The 10000-nt window shown below is 45.4% G+C and overlaps 1 long non-coding RNA gene across 1 annotated transcript in view; it reads right to left on the reverse strand.

Moving 5' to 3' along the window:
* LOC311580094 overlaps positions 1–8483 on the reverse strand; it is a 23620-nt gene extending 15137 nt beyond the window's left edge. Inside the window, exon 1 of the long non-coding RNA XR_014773353.1 lies at positions 6587–8483. This is a non-coding gene — a long non-coding RNA (uncharacterized lncRNA). The remainder of the gene's footprint in view (positions 1–6586) is intronic.
* Positions 8484–10000: the final 1517 nt, after the last annotated feature.

Consider the following 10000-nt stretch of genomic DNA (forward strand, 5'->3'; position numbering starts at 1 on the left):
CATGCCAGAGGCTGTTCACCTTGGAGACCTGCTGCGGATATGGGTACGGCCCGGCGCGAGATTTACACCCTCTCCCCCGGATTTTCAAGGGTCAGCGAGAGCTCACCAGAGGCCGCCAGAACCGCGACGCTTTCCAAGGCGCGGGCCCCTCTCTCGGGGCAAACCCATTCCAGGGTGCCCTGCCCTTCACAAAGAAAAGAGAACTCTCCCCGGGGCTCCCACCAGCTTCTCCGGGATCGGTCACGTTACCGTACTGGATGCCTCGCGGCGCCCATCTCCGCCACTCCAGATTTGGGGATCTGAACCCGACTCCCTTTCGATCGGCCGAGGGCAACGGAGGCCATCGCCCGTCCCTTCAGAACGGCGCTAGCCCATCTCTCAGGACCGACTGACCCATGTTCAACTGCTGTTCACATGGAACCCTGTGGAGAGCCATAGATAGCATCGCCCCCTGCTGCTTCACTGGCGCAATGTGCCCCCTTCTGCGCATGCCCAGTGAGAAAATCCACTGCGCATGCGCAGTGAGAAAAGTCTTTGTGCATGGGCAGTGAGAAAATCCTTTGCGCATGCGCAGTGAGAAAATTCTGTGCGCATGCGCAGTGAGAAAATCCTTTGGGCACTATTCCTTTATTTAGTGTATTGTCCGTACTATACTAATACATAAATACATAGATGTTAGATACATACATACATACATACATACATACATACATACACACACACATAGATAGATAGATAGATAGATAGATAGATAGATAGATAGATAATAGACACACAGACAGACAAATGGACACCAATCCTCATAGTTCCCTCATTTGATCACAGCAGAGTCAGGCAGCCTGGTCTAGGTAGTGCCAGCTACCTTCTAATGTATATTAGTCATCAGTCAGTACTGAATCTATTTATTAGCAATGCAGCAGTGACTCTATAGCCAGCCCAGAAAATCAATGTGATTCTATACCCAGCACAAAGGGGGGGGGAGAGGGAGAGGGAGAGGGAGAGAGAGAGAGAGAGAGAGAGAGGAGAGAGAGAGAGAGAGATCTTGACTTAAAGAAATAACTGGCCGGGCGTGGTGGCGCACGCCTTTAATCCTAGCACTCATGAGGCAGAGGCAGGCGGATCGCTGTGAGTTCGAGGCCAGCCTGGTCTACAAAGTGAGTCCAGGACGGCCAAGACTACACAGAGAGACCCTGTCTCAAAAAACCAAAAAAATAAATAAATAAAAAATAACTGAAAGCCAGGCTGTGGCGGCACATGGTTTTCTTTAATCCCAGCACTCGAGAGGCAGAGGCAGGCATATCACTGTGAGTTGGAGGCCAGCCTGGTCTACAAAGTGAGTCCAGGACAGCCAACTCTACACATAAACCCTGTCTAAAAAAACACTAACAAAAGAAAACAAAAAAAGAAATAATTGAAGAGATGAATACAAAATAAATGAATGAATGAATGAATGAACGAACAAACAAACAAATAAATAAATAAATAAATGCATGAGCATAACTCATGTGTGATAAAACAGGGGCTACACAAGCACGAAAGAAAGAAAGAAAGAAAGAAAGAAAGAAAGAAAGAAAGAAAGAAAGAATTAAGTATCTCAGCAACAGATATCAATAGGGCTTTATAGATGTCAGATGGGAGACAGAGAGAGAGGCAGATATGCTGTGAATAGTGAACTCTGGGGCTGGAGAGATGGCTCAGAGGTTAAGGACACTGACTGCTCCTCCTGAGTTCAATGCCCAGCAACAATATGAATGGTGGCTCACAACCATTTCTAATATCTATAATGTGATCTGATGCCTTCTTCTGGCCTGCCGGTGTATGTACATGCAGGCAGAGCACTGTATACATAATAGTCAAGAAATCTTCAAAAAGAAAAAAATAACCAAAAAACAAAACAGACACAATACAGGCTATATAAAGAGAATAACACCATCTGTTAGAATAAAACACAGCAAAACCCAGCTGGACATGGTGGTGGCAGACACCTTTAATTCCAGCACTCACTGCTGAGGCAGGGGCAGGCAGATCACTGTGAGTTTGAGGCCAAACTGATCAACAAAGTGATTCCAGTACTACTACTACTCAGAGAAATCCTGTCTGAGGAGGGGAAGGGGGAGGGGGAACCAAAATCCAAATGAGCATTTCCCTGTGACACCTGAAAACGGCTGACTTTCCACACCAGCCACGGAGGCCTCTTCACCTCCAAGGAGAAACTAAGGTTTCACTGGAAAGTAGTTAAGAGATAAGGAGTTCAGTCAAAGGCTGAGGGAGGGGTGATGACCTTGATCTAACTTCAGGTTCTTTTTCACTCAACCCAGCCAGACAGCAAGATAAAACATTGAATTCAAGCAACCTGTCTGTGGCGGCCCACGGCTCTCATCTCAGCAGTTGGGGGCCAGAGGCTGGTGGGTCGCTCCGAATCGGAGGCGAGCCTGGCATACACAGAGAGGGTTCTGAGAAAGCCACGGCATATTAGGTATGGCCCTGCCTGCACCAAATCTGACTCTAAACGTGAAGCCCTTCACTTCACAGAAAAGACAAACCAAAGCAAAATGGCAGACTGGTCTGCAGAGCAAGCTGCACGACAGCCAGGGCTGTTGCATCGAAACGTTACCACTGAAAACAAGCAAACACCTAAACACAAACACAAAATTGCAGCCCTTGGGAGGTGAGGGCAAGTGAACCTCTGAGTCTGTGTCCAGTTTGGTCTCCCGAGTGACTTCCAGGACAGCCACGACTACACAGAGGGACCCTTGACTTTACAGAAAACAGAAAACAAAACAGAAATCCAACACTTAGCCGGGCTTGGTGGCGCCCGCCTGCCATTCATCCCAGTGCTCGGGAGGCAGAGGTGGGCAGATCAGTGTGAGTTCGAGGCTAGCCTGGCCTACAAAGTAAGTCCAGGACAGCCAAGGCTACACAGAGAAACCCTGTCTTAACTTCCGTTGGAAGAAGAAGAGGAGGAGGAGGAGGAGGAGGAGGAGGAGGAGGAGAAGAAGAAGAAGAAGCATCTTGTTGGGGAGCTTGGTTGTTACCAACCAGCTGAAAAACCTCCTTGAAAAAATTCCAAGAGGAGATATAAATGTGAGCCAAAATCAGGAGGGTAGTGTGTGCAGGGGCATCTTTGGAGACGTGGGGTCCTTTGGCTGTTCATTGCTCCTCTTGGAAACGTTCCTACAGAGAACCGCTCAAGGGCTCCAGGTGCCAGCAGAAGAAATCCTGCTGACAGCACTGGGATAATCGTTCCTGGGAACTAATAAACAGAAGGTTTCATTCATTCATTCAATCTCTGTTTCATCTCGTCTGGGTTAGTCTGGTGGTTCATAATAAAAATATAATTGTTAATAAAATTTAGCTCAGCCAGGCATGGTGGCTCACACCGGTTTCAAAAAACCAAAAAAGAAAAAGAAAAAAGAAATAAAAATGAAAATTGAGCCTACTCTCTCTCTCTCTCTCTCTCTCTCTCTCTCTCTCTCTCTCTCTCTCTCTCTCTCTTTCTCTCTCCCCCCCTTCCCCCCACTCTGTACACACACACACACACACACACACACACACACACACACACACACTTGGATGAAACATGAAAAGCTCCAATGAATGCAGTTACAAAGACAAAATGAATTGTTTTGTATTAATTATTTTTAAAGGAGTGTGTGTGTAATCCTAAAAGAATCATGCATTTAACCAACCATTTCTAGTTTAAATCCCCAAAGTGCCTATCTACTCATTAACAATTTTTATCAAATCATGTCAAGGAAGCTGAGGGAAAAAAATAGCAGTAAGAAATCAATCCCCAGCTGGGTGTGGTGGCGCACACCTTTCATCCCAGCGCTTGGGAGGCAGAGGCAGGCGGATCGCTGTGAGTTCGAGGCCAGCCTAGTCTACAAAGTGAGTCCAGGGTGGCCAAGGCTACACAGAGAAACCCTGTCTCTAAAAAGCCAAAAAAAAAAAAAAAAAAAAAAAAAAAGAAATCAATCCCCTAGAAGTCCAGCTTCCATGACGGAGTCATGTCAGCTAGTGGTAGTCAAGGCACTGTTTTTGCTTGTAAGCCTCAAAAAGTCTGTAGCTCGGCTGTTAAGAGTGTACCTCTTCCTAAACCTCAAACTTGCTAAGCCAAATTCTTTGTAAGGGCAGTCGTCATTGCTAACAATCTACATCTCTAAGTTCTTTTGTTTGTTTGGTTGGTTTGGTTTTTCGAGACAGGTTTTCTCTTTGTATCCTTGGCTGTCCCGGGCTTGCTTTGTAGGCGATCCGCCTGCCTCTGCCTCCAGAGTCCTGGGGTTAAAGGCATGTGCCACCATACCCGGCTACATCTCTGAGTTTTATCCTGTGTTTATTTGGTTGTTCCTTTTTTTTTTCTTTTTGGTTTTTTGGTTTTTTATCTTGGTTTTCCGACACAAGGTTTCTCTGTGTATCCTTTGCTCTCCTGGACCTGCTTTAGAGACAAGTGTGTGCCACCATGCCGGAATCTCTAAATTCTTTCCAAGGGTGGTGGTCAAATCATGAATGTGCTCTAGCAGCAACACCTGAAAAAGATCAAGCACTCACTATTTCTTGTTGTTCGTGCCAATGATACTGCCCCCTTCGAGTTTTCGTACAAGTCATAGATCAAGAGGGGGTGTGAAGACCACAAGGGCAACAAGCAGAGCAAGGAATGCTGCAAAACAGCAGAAATAAACTCCTCAGGACAGGCATCCCTCCAGGCTCTGCAGATCAGAGACACACCCTTTGTTGCTGTGCTAGCTAGTGGGGTGGGGCTGCAGGGGCCTCAACCAAGAGACAATTCTCCTCTCCTCCCCCTCCCCCTCCCCTGCCCCACACAGGGTTTCTCTGTGTAAAATCCTTGGCAGACCTCAAATTCACAGAGAGCCCACCCCCAACCCCTGCCAATAAAAATCTAATCACCCACCTGCCTCTGTGTCCCAGAGTCCTGGGATTATATGCACAGCTGTAAGGGACAATTTTTTTTGAGACAGGGTTTCTCTGTGTAGTCTTGGCTGATTTTTTTTCTTTGTTTGTTTGTTTGTTTTTATCATAAGCCGAGTGATCTCACAGATAAGATGAAAGTTTTCCAAAGTAGGGAAATTTACGGCAGTATTGGCAGAGTCAAGCAGAACTGTGAGGCCAACCAGGTCTACAAAGTGGGGTTGGGGTGGGCGATTCAATTACAGTTTGAAAGGACGATATTGCAATAAAGAAATGGCCGGGCAGTGGTGGCGCACGTCTTTACTCCCAGCACTTGGGAGGCAGAGGCAGGCGGATCGTTGTGAGTTCATGGCCAGCCTGGTCTACAAAGCGAGTCCAGGGCAGCCAAGGCTAACATAGAGAAACCTTGTCTCGAAAAATATATATATATATTAGAATGAGGAGAAGGAAGAGGAGGAGGAGGAGGAAAGGAAGGAAGAAAGGAAGGAAAGAGCCAGGCCTGGTAGCAGCAATGCACTGATCATTTAAATTTTTCATTGCATTAGTCATAAGAAAAAAAAATAAAGCAGATATAATTAATTGTCCTGGCATGCACCACCAGGCCCTGCTTCCTTTAATTTCATTTGTTTATTTACTTATTTATATTGGTTTTTGGAGACAGGGTTTCTCTGGGTAGCCTTGGGTGTCCTGGAACTCAGTTTTTAGACCAGGCTGGTCTCAAACTCACAGAGATCCACCTACCTCTGCCTCCCAAGTGCTGGGATGAATGGCGTGTGCAACCATGCTGGTCCTTTCAGCTCTTTATCTCCAAGAAAGTTTCTAGGTAGTCCTGGGAGTTCCAACCTAAGTCGATCTACACATCAGTTTCAAAGACAGCCAGAGGGGAGAGAGACAGAGAGAGAGAGAGAGAGAGAGAGAGAGAGAGAGAGAGAGAGAGAGAGAGAGAGAGAGAGAGACTATCTCCAAAAACCTTAGATAAGTAAGTACATAAGTAGATAGATAGATGATACACAGACAGAAAGACAAATGGAGGCCAAGCATCATAGTTTCCTCATGTAATCACAGCAGAGAGAGGTGGACTTCTGTGTTTGGTTTTTCCAAGTACATATTTAAGTCTTTATTCAGCTATCTATCAAGGATAAACTGGTCCTTTATTTAGTGTAGTCTCCATACCCCATGTGTAACCATGGAAATCCCTAACTAGATGAGGCCTGCCTCCAGCTCACAGAGTTTCACCTGCCTCTGCCTTCAGAGCTATGGGATTCAAGGCCTACAGGACCACACAGAGCTGGCTTCTTTAAGTTCTGGTTTCAGAACTTAACCCCAATGTGCATGTACAGAATTATAGGGAAGCCTCTTCTGATCTACACAGTTCCCTCACTCCATGAAAAGACAAACCACATAAAGGCTTAACTCACTCTCTGAAAACAAAAAACAAAAATTAAGAGCTGGATGGAGAGGTGGCTCAGAGGTTAAGAGCACTGACTGCCCCTCCAGAGGTCCTGAGATGCGTTCCCAGCGAGCACACGGCGGCTCACAGCCATCTATAATTTGATCTAATGTCCTCCTCTGGCGTGCAGGCATACACGCAGGCAGATGAAGCACTGTACACATAATAATGAATAAATATTTTTAATTGAAAATAAACTTTTAAATTAACTGTCCGGAGCCAGCCCAGGGTCATTCAAGGCTAAAAGAATCTACTGGCTGAGGCAAAATTCTGATGCCCCATTCCAAAGCTAAACTTCCTCATTTCAGCCTCTGCATAACTTCCTTATTTCAGCCTCTGCATAACTTCCTTATTTCAGCCTCTGCATAACTTCCTTATTTCAGCCTCTGCATAACCTCCTCCTTTCGACCTCGGGATAACCTCCTCCTTTCGACCTCTGCAGATGTTGTTTAGCCGGGTTGGCTCGGGACTTTCCAAGAGATAGTTAGCTAAAGTAAGATAGGAATTGTTTCAAGATGAACCACAGGATGTTCCCCTGCTGAGATCACCTGGAGGCATTCTCAGACCCCCTACTGCTTGGCTCCTGCTTCCACCCCATATAAGCTTTTGCTTTTGATTCAATAAACAGACCTTGATAGGAGTTCTACTTGGTCTCGTCTCCTTCTTTCTCGTCCCATCTTTTCAGGTATGGCTCCCCTCGCGACCCCGTAATTACTGGTCCTGCTGGACGGGACAAGTGGCGCCCAACGTGGCCACGAGGTACGAGCCCTCTACCACGAGAGAGACCCTTCATGGGAAATAATTCAGAAACGCCGCGGTCAAGTCTCTCGTCGAGGTCAAAAGTACCTCCGATCGTCTCGGGTGCGGGCCTGCTGCTCACAGGACCTCTCCGCACTTAGGTAAGAGTTCATCTCTGTCAATAAGATGGGTTAAAGTCTCTCAAAGGAGGCGTAATTTATTCGCCACCTTAAAATTTTTCTCAGGGAAAGAGGAGTTAGAGTTAAAAAAGCCCTTGTAAGCATTAGCTTTTCTTACAGAGATTCAAACAGTCCTTCAGGACACAGGGAACTCGGGTATTGCTTTATAATCGTCATGTCAAATTTTATGTCTATGTCTGTAAATTTGTTTAACTTTTTAAAATACTGTTTCATTTTTCTATGTCTTGAAAGAGGGCTAAGCTTTACTCGCTGGCCAATTTTCTAAAACAGTGCAGCACAACATGGCACACACAGCCTATGAGACAGTAAGAGTATTGCCTCTGAGGCAGGAGCAGGCCTGCCCTTTCCAGGGCCTGGACCCAGACACAGTGGCTGCCTGTGGGGCTTGCCTCTTATAGAACAGGCATGGCTGCAAACATGTGACAAGTTGAAAAAGCACGGTCTAAGAAATAGAGTTTATTGCCTAAAACTTAGAATTTTCTTGCTTAATTTTTTTGCTTGTAAGTGACTAACAGTTTTTCAAATTGGTCTAGCAAATAGAGTTAATTCCAAATTCCTTAGCTACAAGGTGTTTATAATTTTCTTGTTTATTTGCTTAATGTTTACTTGAAATATTTCTAAAAAATTTTAGGTGCTCAAATAAGAGATATAAACTAGTTTTGTCCTTGGAAACAAACATTTACAGCTGAGAGTTTCCAGCTTAGATCCAACTAACTAAACAAGTCCAGGGCTAATATTTCCTTGGGCCAGATAATTTTACAGAAACTGCTCCTAGTTATCTGTGGGCTTGACTCCTACAGAACAGAGATGGCTACAGACACGTGGCTAGTTGGAGAGGCGGAACTAGGAGGCTGATAGATTTCTAAACTAGGCTAGGGAATGTAGTTAACTACCTAGGACTTAGAATTTTCTTGTTTTCCTGATTAATTTTTGTTTGAGATGTTTAAAAATTTTTTTACTAAAATTAGAATAAAACAATTAAACAAGTCACGGTGGCACATGCCTTTAATCCCAGCACTCGGGAGACAGAGACAAGCAGATCTCTGTGACAGGGCATGGTGGTGCATACCTTTAATCCTAACACTTGGAGATTAACAGAGACAGAACTCTTAAATTTCAACCTGATCTCCACAGAGCGTGATCTGCTGATAAGCTAATTTTCTTACAAAGATGTAGCCTCCATACTACACTAATACATAAATACAAAGATGATAGATAGATAGATAGATAGATAGATAGATAGATAGATAGGGGAGGCACAGACAGACAAATGGAGACCAATGTTTATTAGTCATCAGTACTGATTCTATTTATTAGTAATGCAGCAGTGACTCTAACCAGTCCACAAAAGCAGTATGATTCTACTATACTCAGCACTATGGGCATACAGTGGGGTGGGAGTGCGGGGAGTAGAGAGAGAGAGAGGGGGGCGTGGGGGAGAGGGAGAGGGAGAGGGAAAGGGAGAGGGAGAGACCTTGACTCAAAGAAATAACTGAAAGCCAGGGGGTGGCGGCGCAGGGCTTTCTTTTATCCCAGGAGAGTCAGGCAGATTGCTGTGAGTTTAAGGCCAGCCTAGTCTACAAAGTGAGTCCAGGACAGCCAAGCCTACACAGAATCCCTGTCTCAAAAAACAGAAACAACAACAACAAAAAATAAATAAATAAATAACCGTAGAGATGAGTACAAAATAAATGAAAGAATGAATGAATGAATAAAAGTATGAACAGAATTCATGTGTGATAAAACAGGGGCCACACAAGATGAAAGAAAGAAGGAAAGAAAGAATTAAGTATCTCAGCAAGAGCTATCAGTAGGACTTTATGGATGTCAGATGGGAGACAGGGAGAGGCAGATATGCTGTGAATAGTGAACGCTGGGGCTGGAGAGATGGCTCAGAGGTTAAGGACACTGTTCTGCCTAGCAACAACATGCATGGTGGCTCACAACCATCTATAATGTGATCTGATGCCTTCTGGCCTGCTGGTGTATGTACATGCAGGCAGAGCACTGTATACGTAATAGTCAAGAAATCTTCAAAAAGGAAAAAACAAAACAAAACAAAAAACCCAGTGAATTCTGAGACAATAAAGGCTACATAAAGAGACTGGCACCATCTCTTAAAACGAAACGAAACAAAACAAAAACCATCTGGGCGTGGTGGTGGCACACACCTTTAATCCCAGCACTCACTGCTGAGGCAGGGAGGGGGAGGCAGATCACTGTGAGTTTGAGGCCAGACTGGTCTACAACGTGGTTCCAGGACAGCCAAGGCTACTACTCAGAGAAACCCTGTCGGGGAAGGGGAAAGGGAAGGGGGAGGGGGGACCAAAAACCAAATGAGCGTTTCCCTGTGACACTTGAAAACGGAAGACTTTCCACATCGGCCACGGAGGCCTCTCCACCTCCAAGGAGAAACTAAGGTGTCACTGGAAGGTAATGAAGAGATAAGAAGTTCAGTCACCCACCCTTTCTGGCATAAGGTCAAAGGCTGAGGGAGGAGTGATGATGACCTTGAACTGACTTCAGATCCTTTTTCACTCAACCCAAGCAGATATTGATAGAATTCCACAGCTCTTGGGGGCCAGAGGCTGGTGGGTCGCTCCGAATCGGAGGCGAGCCTGGCAATACAGAGAGGGTTCTGAGAAAGCCACGGCATATTAGGTATGCCTCTGCGTGCCTGCACCAA

The sequence above is a fragment of the Acomys minous genome, assembly GCF_964271855.1.
Source record: "Acomys minous genome assembly, chromosome: 12".
Classification (NCBI taxonomy): Eukaryota; Metazoa; Chordata; class Mammalia; order Rodentia; family Muridae; genus Acomys; species Acomys minous.